We start from the raw sequence: 18,562 nt of genomic DNA on the forward strand, positions 1-18,562 counted from the left end.
TGATATTACAAATAATAATCTATGTTAATGGTTGAGCTGTTTATTGATGTGGTCGAGAATATCATTATAGATTATTGAGAGGATAAATTATTATTTCGAGTTGCAAATCTCCCCATGAAGATTATTGTATGCTTATGGGTCTTTGGAATTTTATGATTTAATAATTATTCTTTTCTTTTCTTTCATTTTAATAGCATAATATTTTAATTATTTATCTAAATATAATAAAACTTAAGACAAATATGTGATATATAGATGACATTCTAATTGTTTCATGAGACTTCATCACTTAACAGAAGACATTAATGATATAAACTATTATAATTACAACAAATTCTTTAGGGGTCAAATGTTTTTAAAAAATAGTTTAGGGATCAAAAATTCAAAATTCCATAATTTGATAATTAAAAATTAAATGATTAAATTATTCATTTGATACATATAATTTCACAATTCTTATATTTTAGTCTTTATAGTTTGAAAGTGATTTTTTTAGTTTCTATAATTTACATTTTAATTCTCTTTTGGTCCTTGTAGTTTAAAAGTTATCTTTTTAGTTCTTATAGTATATATTTCAATTCTCTTTTAGTCCCTATAGTTTAAAAGTGATATTTTTAATCTCTATAATTTGTATTTTAATTATCTTTTAGTCATTACTAAAAAAATATATAAAAATAATTACTTATAAATTAGTTATAAATTATAAATTATTTTTTATTACAAATTATCTTGCGATAAATTAGTTACGAATTACTTGATAATATTTTTGTAGTTAATTGTAATTGATAATATTACTCATATTTTGATGATAAGGACTAAAAGAGAATTAAAATATAAAGTATAAGAATTAAAAAAATCACTTTTAAACTATATGGACTAAAAAAGAATTAAAATGTAAATTATAAGGACTAAGGGATTAAAAGAAAATTAAAATATAAACTATAGGAACTAAAAAAATCACTGAGGACTAAAAAGTATAAATGATAAAACTATAGAGACCAAATTAATAATTAAACCGAATTTAATTAATCTTTTTTTTTTAAAACATTATCAATGAAAGAAGCGAATAGACATACTATCTTTTTCAATAGTCATTAATTAATTTAAATTTGAAAAAATGAGAGCTGGGGCGAGAAGGGGAGTGGACGGTGGGAGAGGGGATTCTTGGCGGTGGGAGAATGGAGGTGGTGCTTTTCACACAAAGGTGCAATCTGATGATGGGTGGAATCTTGTGCAATATCGTAAGAGGTGGGATGGGGGGAGAGGCTCTGGTTATACCAAACCAGATATTTATCAATCCAGGGATCAAAGGAGTAAGGAGCAACTCCAATCAACAACGATTTACATCACCAATTTTGCGGAGGAGATGAATGCGAAGCACTTGTTCAACAGTCTCAGGAGCTATGGTGACTTGCAAGAGGTGGTGATTCCGGCAAGGAGAAATAGGATGGGTAAAAGATTCGGTTTTGCTCGTTTTTGCCGGATTCAAGAGCCGGAACGATTCGCCATGAAGCTGGACAATATTTTCATTGGAGGGGATAAGCTTTTTGCAAATCTTCCTCGATATCAAAGAGATCAAGCGAAGAAGATGCCCGGGGATCCAATATCGAAGGAGAGTGAGCCGGTGGTACGGAAGTCAACTCAGGTGTGGAAACCGAAAGTCATTGGCCAAGCTAGTAAAATTACAAACGGATCCATGCATGACCAAATGGGTGGCGAGCTGAAGTATGAGGCAAAGGTGGAGGATATGAAGCGTCTAAGTAAAGCTATGGTCGGAGTTGTGATACATCCGGGCCAATCTTATCTTATACAAGAACAGTTTGCTATGCAAGGGGTGTTTAAAATTTTAGTTACTCCCTTAGGAGCTAACATGGTTCTCTTAGAAGGTAGTGTCGATGACGAGGACTTCCAAGGCTACATAGAGGAAGCGAAAGGGTGGCTACAACAATGGTTCAAAGAAATCAAGCCGTGGAATGCGTCGATCGTAGACGAGGAGAGATTGGTTTGGGTGAGATGTTACGGGGTTCCAAGCCACGTATGGGATTCCGATTTCTTCTCTTTTTTAACGAAGGATATTGGCGTTTTTGTAAACTCTGATGACAACACCATGAAGAGAAAGACAATGGATGTAGCTCGATTAATGGTGCGCACAGTCAAAAAAGAGGCAATTCATATGATCCGTAAGGTGTGTATCAATGGCGTCCCTTTTTCCATTAAGATGGTGGAGGATTGGTTTGGTACAATACAATGGAGTAGTTTACAGGATCAAAGTAAGCGCGAGTTATATAATAATGAAAATTCTTCTAGTGACGATGAAGTGTGGCCGGAGAGTTCGCCGGAAGATGATTTGGTGGAGGAGGATGATGAAGCTGGCAGTTATGGAAATAATTCAGCATTAAATGAGGCATTAATTGGAATATCAATTTCAAATTCAAATGAAGGCAATAATGAGTTGGTAAGTAAAAGTGGTAATCAGGAATTAGGGGAGGATTACGTGGAGGAGATAAAAGACCACTCAAAGGATAATTTATTGTGTTGGAACTCTGCTGGAGATTTTATGAAACAATTAGAGAGTCAACAAGTGGGGGAATATTCAGCAAATTCGCATGTGAGTGCAACACGTGGATCAGGGGGGTGTAAAGAGAGTTTTTGTGAAGAAAGCCCAGGAAATTCATTAAGTTCGTTTGGCCCAATTGTGTCTTAGAATCATTTGGGTCCAGTTTTTAATAATAACTCAGGCCCATTAGTGGAAAGACTCTCTTCAATCCAAAGAAACAATCTCTCTTCTCAGATCCCACGCGTGAAACAGAGAAAACTTTCCAAATGTGGCTTTCTCTCAAAACCGGGTCGGGCATCACGTTCCAACAGGGTCAATCACGATTTGAAATCAATTTCTCAGCAATCCTCCATGAACGAAGCTCCTGTAAAGTCGCGCACAGCAACAGAGCAAGCCTCAACGCATTTTTCTGGTGGCTCTTACTTGTGCAGTGGGTCGTTGTCAAGCGCTGATATGCGTTTATGTAACAACAAGTTCTGGGTTTTACAGAGCAAATTAGTGGCGCAGAGGGTTTGGGAAGAGGCACGTAACATAGGGGTGGAAGGCACGGAGAAGGACGAGGTGTACATTCAACAGATTAATTTATGTGAGAGCAGAGATGCAGTTGCAAAGCAGCAGAGGGTGAACAACAATGGTGTCTCATGAATATTATGTCTTTGAACATGAGAGGGTTGGGAGACAATTCAAAGAGAAAGAGGTTGGCCAAAATCATCAATTCAGGTAATTTTGATCTTGTTTGTCTCCAAGAAACTAAGAGAGAATTTATTGAAGATTATGTTGTTGAAAATATGTGGGGTAACCAGTTAATTGATTGGATAGCTTTGCCTTCGTCTGGTTTGTCGGGTGGTTTGTTAATGATGTGGAAAAGGGGATTATGGGTGGTTAAGTCTAATTTTTCTGATCATGGCTTCATAGGTGTTTGTGTTGAGTTTAAGTCGAAATTATTCTTCTTCGTTAATGTTTATGCTCCATGTAATACTGCTGGTAGAAGAGTATTGTGGGAGACTTTATATAATCTCAAATATGGTAGCTCTGCGGGAGAGTGGTGTCTGGTGGGGGATTTCAATGCGGTATCTAATAGGGAGGAAAGGACGGGCAGAAGCGAAAAGTGGGGGTATATTGATATGGTGGATTTTAATGCTTTTGTGAATGAAATGAATCTTATTGATCCTCCTTTGCATGGGAATAAATTTACTTATTTCTGCTCTGATGGTATTGCTGCTAGTAGACTGGACAGGTTTCTTGTTTCGGATGGCATCATGAATCTATGGCAAGTAAAGGGGCAGAGGGTTGGTAAACGAGACATTTCTGATCATTGTCCCATATGGTTGGAATGTTCTAATCTTAATTGGGGTCCTAAGCCTTTTCGTTTTAATAACTGTTGGCTTGAACATGATGGTTTCAAGTCTTTTATTGTTGAGGAGTGGAAGAAGATTCAGATTACTGGAAGAAAGGCATATGTCATAAAGGAGAAGCTAAAAATTATTAGAGAGAGTTTGAAAAAGTGGAATAAGGAGGTGTTTGGGTGGCTAGACCTTAATATAGAAAATATAGTGGCTGATATGAATGAGTTGGACAGAGGCATAGAGGAGGGGTGTAATCTTAATGTGGTGGTGAAGAAGAAAGAAGCAAATGCATTATTTTGGCAACAACTAATGATGAAGGAGAGCTTGTTGAAACAGAAATCTAGGTTGCGTTGGATTAAAGAAGGAGATTCTAACACAAAATTCTTTCATTCTTGTCTTCAAGATAGGAGGAGAAAGAATCAAATCTTATCCTTACAAGTGGAGGGGCGTTGTGTGGAACAAGTTGGGGAAGTGAAGATGGAAGTGCGTCGATTTTTTGAGGAATGATTCAAGGAAGCTTCTTTTTCTAGACCGGTGTTGGGGGGGATAGAGTTTCAGACTTTGGGGTTGGAAGAAAATTCTTTCTTAGTGGCACCATTTTCTGAGGAGGAGATAAAGGATGTAGTGTGGAGTTGTGATGGTAATAAATGCCCTGGTCCGGATGGTTTCAACTTGCGCTTTATAAAAGTATGTTGGGAGTTTGTCAAGGATGATATTGTTGAATTTTTACAAGAATTTCAGATCACAGGTGTGCTTCCTAAAGCTATTACGGCTTCCTTCTTGGCTTTGATTCCAAAGGTAAATAACCCCCATAATCTAAAGGAATATAAGCCCATTTGTCTGATTGGGTGTCTATATAAAATTCTCTCCAAGGTGTTGGCGTCTAGATTAAAGAAGGTAATAGCTAAACTTATATCTCCTTGTCAGTCAGCTTTCATTTCAGGAAGACAAATTTTAGATGGTGTCTTGATGATTAATGAGGTAGTTGATCTCGCCAAACGTAGAAAGGATGAATGTTTGTTGTTTAAGGTAGACTTTGAGAAGGCATATGACTCGGTTTCCTGGAGTTTTTTGACTTACATGTTGAACAGAATGGGTTTTGATAAGAGATGGATTGGGTGGATACAGGCGTGTGTTTTTTCTAGTTCTATGTCAGTCTTGGTTAATGGGAGCCCCACGGATGAATTCACAGCTCATAAAGGTTTAAGACAAGGAGATCCACTATCTCCATTTTTATTTCTCATTGTGGCACAAGGACTTTCTGGTTTGGTACAAAAGGCAATTCAGGTTGGAAATTTTGTTGGTTATCAGGTGGTAGATGGTTTAAACTTGTCTCTATTACAATTTGTTGATGACACAATTTTATTGGGTAAGGGGTCTTGGAAGAATTTGTGGAGCATCAAAACTATTTTCAGAAGCTTTGAGTTAGTATCTGGTCTTCAGGTCAATTTCCACAAAAGTAAGTTGATTGGTTTGAATATCAATGAAGGTTTTCTAGAGTCAGCATCAATCTTTCTCTCTTGTTGTATGACTTTAATACCTTTTAAGTTCATGGGTGTTCCGGTTGGTGCCAACCCGCGGCGAAGATCGACTTGGAAACCGGTGGTGGATTCTATAAGGGCTAAATTGTCTTGTTGGAGGGGACGTAATCTATCCATCGGAGGAAAGGTAACACTTATTAATTCGGTTCTCTCGAGTTTACCTCTATATCTTTTCTCCTTTTTCAAAGCTCCTAAAGTGGTTATTAAGGAACTAACACAAATTCAAAGAGATTTTTTGTGGGGATCACATGAGGAGGAAAGGAAGATTTGTTGGGTGTCATGGGAAGACATTTGCAAATCGAAGAAAGAGGGAGGGTTGGGTGTGAAGAATTTAGAGGTTTTCAACATATCTTTGCTTGCTAAATGGAAGTGGAGGTGTATTCATGATCATAATGCACTTTGGAGGGATTTGCTAGCTTTTAGATATGGTAATTTAATAGCAAAGCAAACTTGTAGTCTTGATCGATCATGGGGCACAAAAGATTCAATATGGTGGAGGGATTTGATGTTGTTGGAGAAAGATTTGTCACAAAACCAGAATTTTTTTCAAAGAGCAGTGAGTTGTGATGTAGGAGATGGACAATCAATTCTATTTTGGTATAATAAATGGTTAGGGTCCGAGCCGTTGAAGGATGCTTTTCCGGAGCTGTTTGCAATTTCATCTCAGCAGTTGGTGTCTGTAGGAAACGCAGGTTCATGGAGGAGAGACCAATGGACGTGGGGCTTGACTTGGAAGAGACAGTTAAATCCGAATGAGGAAGAGTCGCTTCACTCTTTGGAGACCATTCTGGTTGATGTGCATCTAGTGGCAGAATCTCATGACAGGTGGAAGTGGTCCTTACACAACTCCAAATTATTCACTGTAAGTTCTTGCTATTCTTTTGCCATGTCTTTGGTAAATCAAACACAAATGAATAGCAATATACTGGATATACTATCTATAGTTTGGAAAGTTCCTGTGCCATCCAAAGTAGCTTTGTTTTGTTGGCGGTTACTATTGGATCGATTGCCAACCAAGGATAATTTAATTAGAAGGAATGTGGTCATTAATAATAGTAGGTGCTCTCTATGTGATTCTTGTGATGAAAATGTTGTACACTTATTCTTTCACTGTGATTTTTCTAATTGTATTTGGAAAGAAGTTTTGAGCTGGATTGGGTTTGTCGATGTTATAGCAGTGGGGGGAGTTCAACATTTTTGGGAATATGATAGGCTCCTCAAATACAACACTAGCAGCAATAAGGTGCCCTTTATGTTTTGGTTGGCTACTTTGTGGATCATTTGGCAGGTGCGCAATAATAGCATCTTCAAGGCGGAGGAAAAAGTCATTCCCAAGACTATCAATCAAATTAAGCACATATGTTGGGCCTGGTTCATGGGAAAGGTAGGAGGGGTAGGTGGATCGAATATTTCAGATTGGTGGAATTCACCTTTTCTATGTAGTAAAGTTTGAAACTATCTCATCTGAGACATTCTTGTAATGGGTTGGAGTACTCCTAGTGCTCCCATCATTATAATATAAATTCATATTTCTTATAAAAAAAAAATCTTTTTTTTTTGTTTGGGTTCAAATTGAGAGCGGCACGTGTGCACATCTCGTTTTTTGAAATTCGGTCACGTGACATGGCATCGCCCAATGCGGTGCGTTTCGTGGAATGATGCGCCGTTGGTATCACTTTCAAGTGTCAACCGTGAAAAGTGCGTGTTAGACGGATAGCGGTGGCTGGAGAAAATTCTCTAAGAAGATTCCTAATCATCAATGAGAAACCAAAAGAAAAGAAAAGAATATAAATAAATAATAAACCTGGTCCCCAAACCACAATGCCACAAAGGAGAGTTTGATAAGGTTGAAAATCAAAATGAAATATATCATTAATACAAGAATTATTTATGTTTTTAGTCCCTCAATTTTTTAAACTTTCAATTTTTGTTCTTAAATAAAAAATTCACTGATCGATCCCAAAAAACAGCCAGAAAAATGATTGAGGAAGATGTTAAAAATCTATAATTTCTACTCCCCTAAATAACCTAGCATCAATTCACAATCAATTAATAAGTGGAACGCAGAAAGCTTGAACCCAAATCTCCTTCTTCTCTAATCAGATTCAATAGTGTCACTGCAAATCCCCAAATATCCTTTTATTTATATTTTATCATTACCAATAAGACTTCTATTATGTTTTTCAATATTTTTTTAACATTATTTAGTCATCAATTATTAATAAATTTAAGTCATTAAAAATATAGAAAAGTTTAATTTGTGAACTTTTAGTCATTGAAAGAGGGGAAAAAAAGTAATCTTTAATTATTATTTATTTTTATTATAAATTATTCTGTTATTATTACATGAATTTTTTTTTTTTTTACATCACCCCTTATGAGTGGTTTAATAGCCTTTTTATATGTTCATAATTTCCTTTTCACAATATAAAATTATTATTTTTTTGTAATTAAATCAATTTTTCCTGTGACTATTTTTTGTGACTATTATATACCCACAAGGATCAACCTAAGGGAGTTTGGGTATTATGTACAGTGTTTTAGATTTAACTCTGTCGCTATTATTGTACACACACAAAAAAGAAGTTATACAATATAACTCGAACTTGTATTTTTTTTTGTGTGAAAATTTTATGCACGTACATTTGTCTATTAATTTTGCAATTTTCTTGTGAATTACTCTATGATTTTGGTAAAAATATGATTATTTTCTTAAATTTATTAAAAATATTCACAGCTGAATGATTTATAGTTGAGTTTACCAACTTATGTTGCATGACAAAAAGAATCAATTGATATTATGATAAATAATGGAGCATGCATCTAACATACAACTAATTTCCTGATATAAGCAACATAGTTGGAGCTACAGAGTCAAATCCTCGACAACTTCATAACATAATCAGGTAGAAGTACATTCCACGGTAAAATAATCAGAACAACTTCAGCATTTAATGAATCATTTTCATCCGGAACTTGTAAATGATCACTCACATTGTTTTACCTATAGACATGTTTGAGGCAATGATCCTGCAGTCAAATACCTCAACAACAAGAATAAACTCATGAAGTGGTACTGATCTAAAGTTTTCTCCTTCATTTGTTTATCTTTTGGAAGAATTTTGTTAAATAAAAATATTTTAATGAAGAAAATGGATGGACAAATATTGTCATTTTACTATATCAAATTTTTATTGGTTTGATGAATATTTAGATGGTCAAACACAAGAAGAAAATGAAATGGAGAAAATGTATAAACATGACAAACTTTTCACAGTAGCATCTTCATATAGTCATTGCATGAGAACGACAATATTAAAACCATATACACGTTAAGCATCATTTAAAGTTGTCTTAAATATTGATAAGCAAACTTTAAAAGACATGTAACATTCATAAAATCACATGAATAGACAAATTTCAAACTTAAGTTCAGGGAACACCAAGTTTCAAAACAAAATTCAAATCAAGGACAAAGCAAAAATCCACACTAAATAACCAAAATATTTCTTTAACAAAACATGTCTAAAACCAAGTAGATCATCCTTTTTTAGTCTTAAAAGTCTTCTTCCTTATCTTATGTGTAAACGACACACGATATATGTCACCGACTCAATAATTATTGTGAAAAAGATTCAATTTTAATTTTTTTTTAAAACTCCTATTAATTTACTTTATAAGAAAGTGTGTAATTTTTTTGCAAATCAATTCTCAATTCACAGTCTAAAGTCAAATAAATTTTCTAGCACAAAGCATAATACATGATGGATAATACATACAAATAACATGGAAAACATAAATAGAGTATTGTGCCTTATGGCACTCCAAATTATAAGTAAGAAATCCGACTATCTCAAAATAAATATACATGGCCATCAAAATATATCTCAACAGGTAACACATCAAAAGAGGGAGGTAAATCTAATATATCAACCCATTCTCTGTTCATCCAACACATGAAAATCTGACAAAATTATCAATACAATGACAAAGTCCTTTATGCCTCTGTTGCGTCCTACAAAGATGTCCAAAATCCTAATGTAGAACCTCACAGAGAACTGATGCATCTCCAATATCTGTTCCCACGAAATTTTCGCGGTCATCATAGTCAATCACATACACAAACAACACAAGGTAAACTTATAAAAATTCTCATAAAAATTAATTATGACACATAACAACATTCAATTCAAATTAGGATCCAACAACATTTTTGCTTAGATTCCTCTTGTGTGGATTAGACATGCTAATTATAAGTATGTCCGCCACCTTTACATGCCGGGCCTTTCCACGAGATACTAAGCATAATCAACACCTTATTCTCAAGGTCTTATATAACAAGAATCCCTCAGGATTTTTCAACGACTGTCTTTCTCAAACCTTCGACATTACTAAGTACATAAAATAATTTACACTACTATGGTTTCTCAAAGGCAAATATAGAATTTATTTTAATTATCTACGTCACTTAAAGATTTAAAAATTTAAATGCTTAAGTTTGGTAAATACATCTTATTATTTCAAATAATAAGAAACTTAGTAAAAATTAAATTAAATTCATTCTTACTAAGAAATCCTAAATCAAGTTACTTTTTACTATTAACACTTTTGACATTTCAATTTTTATTCATGGTAATTTCAATAAATCTTTATACTTATTTTTCTATAACTAATTAAAGTGTATGATTACAACTAATCAAAATCTTAGTTTTGAGTTACTAAACGTGGGTTTAAGCATGAGGTTACTAACATAGCTAAACTTCAATTAGTAGTGTCATCATCAATATTTATACTGCACGAGTCTTGTTGTAGATCATGGGGGTTGTCTTAACTTGTATAGATATATACATTCGATTTAGTTATTTATTTTTAATTTTCTATTATCTAAAACAAAGAAAACGAATTATACTTAATCATAAGAAACCAGAGGTCACTTACCGGCCACTATGTACAAGTTGCTGACAGCATTTAAAATCTTTTCTTAGAGATTTTAGTTCCTTTAAATATATTATTTTCCACTAACTTCAAGCTTATTCTCTTAAGTCTTAACTTGCAAGTTGCAACTAACGACTAAGTTTCAGTCAATATACAGGACGTAAAATAGTCCTATAAGATTCATTCTTACTCTCCACACGTTGATTCTTTTATCACTACTTGTTCTAAAAGATTTCATCGTTCAAAGCTTAGGCATCATAGTTCATAGGGTATTCAAATTCAAATCGATTCAAAATCAAAATCAAAATCCGCTCAAAAAAGACTGAAAACTCAATCAAATCGATTTTTGTAAGATTTGTTTTGGATGATTTTTATCTTTAACCTATTGATTCGGTTCAATTTATGGTTAGTGTTTTTAAAACCGATCAAAATTAAATCAAACTATAATAAGTATACTAACACTTATATTATTTTAATATTATACATTTTTTTATATGTATCACGTGAGTTTCACAATATTTTATAATATTATATATATAAAATTTATACAATTCATGTTATTTTTTTTATATAACTTTTTAAAGATATTTTTTGTTTAAAATAAATAAAAGTTTACATTTTATTATAGAAGGTTTGACTTATTAATAAGTTTCATTAATTGTTATTAATTATTTTTTAATATAATTTTATTTAAAATATGAAAAAATATATAAAATTTAATAAAATAATATTTATTTTAAAATAATCACGTATGATTTTAATTTTGATTTGAATGATTTTTTGATAAAAAATTAAATCAAACCAAACCGTAAATATCTCTAATAGTTAGAGATAATTTATAACTTAACAATAATTATATTTTTTTAACATCAACCAACAAACCATAATAGGAACCCACACCAAGGCATTTTTCATGATGTCTAACAAGATAATAATATAACATCGTTAAGTCATCAGAGAATAACCAATTTCACAATGACAACTCAAAGTAGCAACAAATTTCAGATCCAAAAGCAAGACAACAAGTAGTTCAACCTTCTCATAGTTAAAACAGAGAAGTAAGACTAAATACTAAAAACTTAGTGAACAACATAACTCGCTATATATTATTCTAAATTCAAACAACATAACTCGCTATATATTATTCTAAATTCAAACAACATCCAAATGGAAATAATGGATGTCACATAAATGATATCCATATGTTTGCATTTAGATCACATTTAAGATAACCCTCCTACTCTACAACACTAAGTGCTCGCCTAAGTTCACAACCAAAACAAACTAACCTCACTTAAACTTGGCTTGCTAAGATACACGATCAAATTAAACTAGAAATGATCACAATATCTTTTCTTACCAAGGTCACAACCGAAAGCATTTACTTCACCAACCCTTCCTCGAACCAACAATCCAAACACGACGAACATGGCGTTTTTACCTAACCCTCCATCACCAATGCCTCTTTAACATAACAACACGAAAAAACTCTAAACTATCAGCCACACCAGTTTCAGAACTATCTTTAAGCCTTTGACACACCAACAATGAGACGACAACGAACTCATCGTCTTTGGGTACCCCTCTTGGCTTCTTTCCCAGCTGATACACCCATAATCTCTTCATTTAGGAATTTCAACTATTTAATGTATATTAATGAAGAACATTTATGATTATTCATCTATTCAAATTATAATTATCATGAAACGTATACAATTAAATAAAACTATATATTATTATTATAATACCCGAAACAAATGAATCTCGATGGATCACATGACAAAGTGATCCACTCTAGAAGCACTCATATTGAACCCATCTTGTACATTAAGGGGTGACTGTCCCTTTCAATCAACGTGATTCCGTCACTAATCCAAAGTTCATATTTTGGATATGTATTTGATTTAAATATTTAGAAATAAAATTTTATCACTCATAATAATTATATTACTTATTAAGCATAATTGTCTTGTAAAGAATACACATCAGAACACTACGTACGTTAAGCACAGTAAATTATGAAGTTTGTGACTGAGATGAAATGTAATCTTTCTACCATTGTTTTGGTGCCTTAAACTTAACATGTCATCGATTAAGTGCACGGTACACCAAATGATCACATGCAAATTTAAGCGGCCAACACATTTTTTTTCACCTGACGCCCATTTTTCTAATCAATCATAGCATCCAAGCATATAGGCCACAGACAAAGTATATCATTTTTCTCGTGAAACCATCAAGCAAAACAAGGAACGTTACCAAGAACAAAAAGTACATATAATTTTATTTTATTCTCAAAATTCAAATTTGCTTAGCTGACTTTCAACTTTTTTTTAATTGGTTTGTGAATCACATGGGCTAATGTGGTGGAAGACTTTTGGAGTTTCCAACATATCTTTGCTTTAAGGGTAAGGTTGCTTATGGAGCTAATTTTATTGTTCTCTGTACCAAAAAATATTGCAATCCTAATCTTTTTAACTCTTGACATTATAAAAAAAACAATTTACTACATGTATTTTCATGGTTTTAAAAATTATATCAGACCGGTTGGTTGATCGATGATTGAATTAGAGATAGATCATATCACTAGTTTAGCGAACTTAAAAAAATTAATAGAACAAAAAAGCGATTAAGAAAATAACTTTAAGTTCTCGGGATAGTTAACCATTGGGAAAATTTTATTTTGTACGAGTAAACGTAAAATTATTGAATATGATATATAAATATGTATGTTAAGATATGATTATATTTATAATATTATATGACATATTTTCTCAGAGGAGGTTGAAGAGCTCTTTTAAGAAAATAAATATCACTCTTCATAAAGTTTGTATCACCTCCAATTTATTTATTTTCTTAAAAACTTAAGAAATGGAGGAAATAAAAAAAATAAAGAAAAGAAAAGAGAGAGGATCCTTTCCTACTTTCCTAGGTTTGAAAGAATGAGAAAAAGGCAAAGTACATTGTCAGATATCAAGGGCTCAATTAATAGGGAATGGAATTCACTCAGTTAAAACTTACAATTTATGTTTAATTTGTTGAGCACTTTTTTTTATACTATGTACAGACTAAAATTTTAGTATTTTCTTAATTAAGTAAACACTTCATTTTTCTTATTATAAATTTTAATTGTTTATATTTGAAAGAAATTGTTTTCCTTGAATAATTCATTAAATACCATTCGCTTATATACAAGATTACAAGCTAAAAATATATAAGCTAAAGATATGGCTAAAGATAAATCTAATAGAATGACTAAAGATAAATCTAATAGATATAACAACTACAAAACTAAAGATAAACCTAATAGCTAAAGATATGACTAAAGATAAATCTAATAGATATAACAACTATATAAAATCAGAATATATTATCATATATTCTAACACACCCCCGCAGTCGAAGCGGGAGGTTGACGGACAATGAGACTGTCTCGAAAATCCTCAAATAACACCAAAGGAAGTCCTTTGGTAAATATGTCTGCAATCTGATAACGAGACAGAACATGTAAAACTCGAACTTGACCATGAGCAACCTTTTCACAAACAAAATGTATATCCATCTCAATGTGTTAAGTGAGTTGATGTTGAATTGGATTACCCACAAGATATATCGCATTTACATTACCACAATAAACCAATGTAGCCTTCTGGATCGGACAATGAAGCTCCAAAAGCATATTTCGCAACCAACATGACTCTGAAACTACATTGGCAACCCCTCGATATTCAGTCTTTGCACTAGACCTAGACAAAGTAGTTTGTCGTTTAGCTAACCAAGAGATAAAATTATCACCAAGAAATACACAATACCCAGAAGTAGACCGTCTCGTATCCGGGCATCCACCCCAATCAACATCCGTATAAGAAACAAGATTAGATGTATATGATGGATAAAGATTAAGACCATGGTCTATAGTACCCTGAATGTAGCGCAACATGCGCTTGAGAGCGTGCATGTGCTCATCCTTTGGGTCATGCATGAATAAGCACACATGTTGCACTGCATATGTAATGTTAGGTCTGATAAAAGTAAGGTATTGTAGAGCCCCAGCAAGGCTCCTGTAGAGAGTTGGATCCTCAAATGGAGTGCTTGATGTGGCACTAAGCTTTGGTTTAGTATCAACATGGGTAGGTGATAACTTACAAGAAGACATGCCAGCTCGATCAATAATCTCCATGGCATATTTCTTTTGAGATAAAAACAAACCACCTGCATGATGAGTTACAACAATGCCCAAAAAATAACTTAACTGTCCCAAGTCCTTCATAGCAAATTCCAAGCTAAGAAGGATAATAATGGACTTACGAAGCTCATAAGAGGAAGCAGTCAAAATGATGTCATCCACACATAACAAAATATAAGCCATAGAAGTACCTTGTCGATAGATGAAAAGAGAATGATCTGAAGTGCTATGAGAGAACCCGAGTGTATGAACAAAATCAGCAAATCTCTTATACCAAGCCCGCGGTGCCTGTTTAAGCTCGTATAGAGACTTCTTTAACAGAAAAACATGATTAGGTTTTTGCGGGTCCCTAAAACCCATAGGCTGATGCATGTAGACAGTCTCATTAAGTTCACCATGTAAGAAGGCATTTTTGACGTCAAGTTGATGAATGTGCCATGCCTTAGACAAAGCCAGACTCAAAATTGTGCAAATAGTTGCTGGTTTGACCACCTGACTAAATGTGTCACCACAATCTACACCAACCTGTTGAGTTTTGCCATCACCTAGAAGACGAGCTTTATGCCTCTCAAAAGAACCAACAAATTTTTCTTTATGAGCAAAAATCCACAATGACCGAATTACATTAACATCAGGTGGATGGGGCACTAACTCCCATGTCTTATTTTTTCCATTCTCGTACTCTTATGTCATTTGATATTGTTCACACTGATCTTTGGACATCACCTGTTTTGAGTTCCTCAGGGCACCGATATTATATCTTGTTGTTAGATGATTATTCTAAATTTTTGTGAACTTTTCCTTTGTCAAAAAAATCAAATGCATATTCCACATTCATAAATTTTAGAACTTTCATCCGAACTCAATTCGAATGGGAAGTAGAAAATATACAATGTGATAATGGTAAAGAGTTTGATAATAAGCCTTTTTGGGATTTTTGTAAAGTGAATGGTATTTCTTTCCGATTGTCTTGTCCTCATACTTCTCCTCAAAATAGGAAAGCCGAAAAGACAATTTGTACAATTAAAAATATTGTTCGTACTTCACTTGCCCATGCGTCATTACCTCCTTCCTTTTGGCATTATGCCTTGCAAATGACGACTTACCTTCTCATCAATATTCTTCCTCATAAGTTATTGAACTATAAATCTCCTTTTAGGGTTCTTTATCATAAGGATCCAACTTATTCTCATCTTCGGATTTGTGGGTGTTTATGTTATCCTCTATTTCCTTCCACTACCATAAATAAACTTCAACCCTGCTCTACTCCATGTGTTTGTTTAGGATATCCTTCGAATCACTGTGGTTATAAATGCTATGACTTATCTTCTAGGAAAATAATTATAAGTCGTCATGTCATTTTCAATGAAACACAATTTCCATTTGCTAAATTACACACTCCTCATATTCAGACTTATGATTTCTTAGATGATGGCTCAAACCCATAAGTGATCCACCATTTAGTGTCTCAATCCACTACTCCTAATGCTCAAACTCCTGGTCTAGTTTCATTCGGGCCCAACTCCCCTAATATTGCAACCGGCCCAACCATTAAGCCAAAGAAGAATATTGTTAATTGTATGAATTGTCCAGCGATTGCTTCCCCTCCTCCTAGTCTAGCCCTTTCTTCACGTCCTAGCCCACCTCCTCGAGCTGTTACACGTAGCCAACATGGGATAGTTAAGCCAAAGAAGATCTTTCATCTTCATACCACTGTTGCTAAATCCCCTCTGCCACGTAACCCCGTGTCGGCCCTTCGGGACCCGAATTGGAAAAAGGCTATGGATGATGAATTTGATGCTCTTATTAAAAATAAGACATGGGAGTTGGTGCCCCGTCCACCTGATGTTAATGTAATTCGGTCATTGTGGATTTTTGCTCATAAAGAAAAATCTGATGGTTCTTTTGAGAGGCATAAAGCCTGTCTTCTAGGTGACATAAGAGTACGAGAATGTGACAAAATAAATTATTGAACAATATCAAATGACATAAGAGTACGAGAATGTGACAAAACAAAAGGTAACTTAATATGTTTTCCAAGAGAACATGAATGAAAAATACGAGAATCTCTAATTTGATTAATTTCAATAATTTATTCTTCCTAAGAGAATGCAAGATAGATACTCTCGGGTGTCCCAATTGCTTATGCCAAAGAGAAGGAGCTAAGGCAGCAAAAGTAGAGGAAGAAGTGGCTGGAGTGGTGGACTCGGTGATAGGATAAAGCGCGCCCTGACTCTCACACCTCATTAGAGGCATCCCTGTCTGAAAATCCTTCACAAAAAACCCAAAGGGATCAAATTCAACAGTCACAGAATTATCAGTGGTAAATTTTCTGACCGACACTAAGTTTTTGATTAGTTTAGGAGCATGAAGGACATTTTTCAAGGCTAAAGGAGGATGTGGGGAAGGCAAGTTAGTTTGACTATAACCATGAATAGGAATTGATTGACCATTACCAACAATGATACCACGATGATTGCTCATATTAAAATAAGACGTGAGATTACCTGAGGTGGACGTCATATGAGAGGTGGCACCGGTGTCCATATACCAATTTGGATACGGAGAAGTAATACCGAGGGTGTGCATTGCAGCCTCGATGTCTGTTAGAGTAGGAGCTGTGGTTATGTATGCCTGCTGAGGTCTGGACCCAAGAATACTGGGCTGTTGGTGCGGAGGTTGTTGATAATTGGGCCTGGCCCATGGAGCAGTTGGGTACGGACAAGGAGGAATAACCCACTGCATCCATGGCCAAGGCCATTGCTGTCTTGCAGGCCAGGGGTTGTTTTGGGGCTGCTGCTGTCCACCCCTGCGATTGCTGCCACCGCCACCTTTACCCCCGCTACTAGAGCCTCCCTTGCCAGCGCCTGAGTTATCATGATCACCAGTGTTGTTGTGATTCTTTCTAGAATTTCCACGGTTTGAATATCGTTTTCCACCATTATTTGTGCGGCGTCCTGATGAATGATCAGACATCTCTTGAGATTCATCTGAGTCACGAGCCACCATGGCGACGAACGAGGTCTGAGCTGCCTTCTTAAGGTTGGATTCTTCGAGAACAAGCATCGACCGTGCTTGATAAAACTGAGGCAAGGGATCCCTTTGACGGATGAGTGTGGCCACTCCCTTGTAGGGTTTAGTGAGACCGGACACCAATTGCAGAACCAACCTACTATTATTAACTGGAAAGCCGATGTTCTTGAGTTGATCCGGCAGTGACTTGAGATGTTGACAGTAAGCAGAGACACTTGAAAAGGCCTCCATGGTTGTGTGGGTGAAATCATACTCAAGTGTAACGTCACGAGAGTGTTTGTTATCTTGGAATATATCACGCAACCTATTCCAAGCCTCCATTGCCGTGGTGTCGGGTTCAAGAATAGTATGTAAAAGATCATGAGAAATTGTTGCATAAATCCATTGTAGAATGATGGTGTCTAGTGTCAACCAGAGTTCTGTCTCCTCCTCCATTGGTGGTGCCTTCTGCTTGCCATCCTATGGAGGAATTATATGATCAATTATCCTATGGGATCGTGCATGAATTTTGAAAAGTTCAACCCATGTCGCGTATTGGACATTTTTCATCTTAAGAATGATTGAGACATGATTCTTGATGTTGGATACAGCAAGAGTAGGGTGAAAGGTAGATTTTGAGTCAGGCGTGGTGATGGAGAAGAAGGGGAGAAGAAGAAGAATGGGGCTGAATGACGCTAAGGCCTGTGTGCGGAAGGCTGAGGAAGGTTCAAAAATTTTCCCTAAGCAATCTGATATATACCATGAAAGAAATTGTTTTCCTTGAATAATTCATTAAGCACCATTCGCTTATATACAAGATTACAAGCTAAAGATATGGCTAAAGATAAACATAATAGCTAAAGATATGACTAAAGATAAATCTAATAGATATAACAACTATATAAAATCAAAATATATTATCATATATTCTAACTATATTGATCTACCATTTATATAATTATACAAACAAGGCCCTGACTACATT

Source organism: Glycine soja, chromosome 19, assembly GCF_004193775.1.
Source record: "Glycine soja cultivar W05 chromosome 19, ASM419377v2, whole genome shotgun sequence".
NCBI classification, from domain to species: domain Eukaryota; kingdom Viridiplantae; phylum Streptophyta; class Magnoliopsida; order Fabales; family Fabaceae; genus Glycine; species Glycine soja.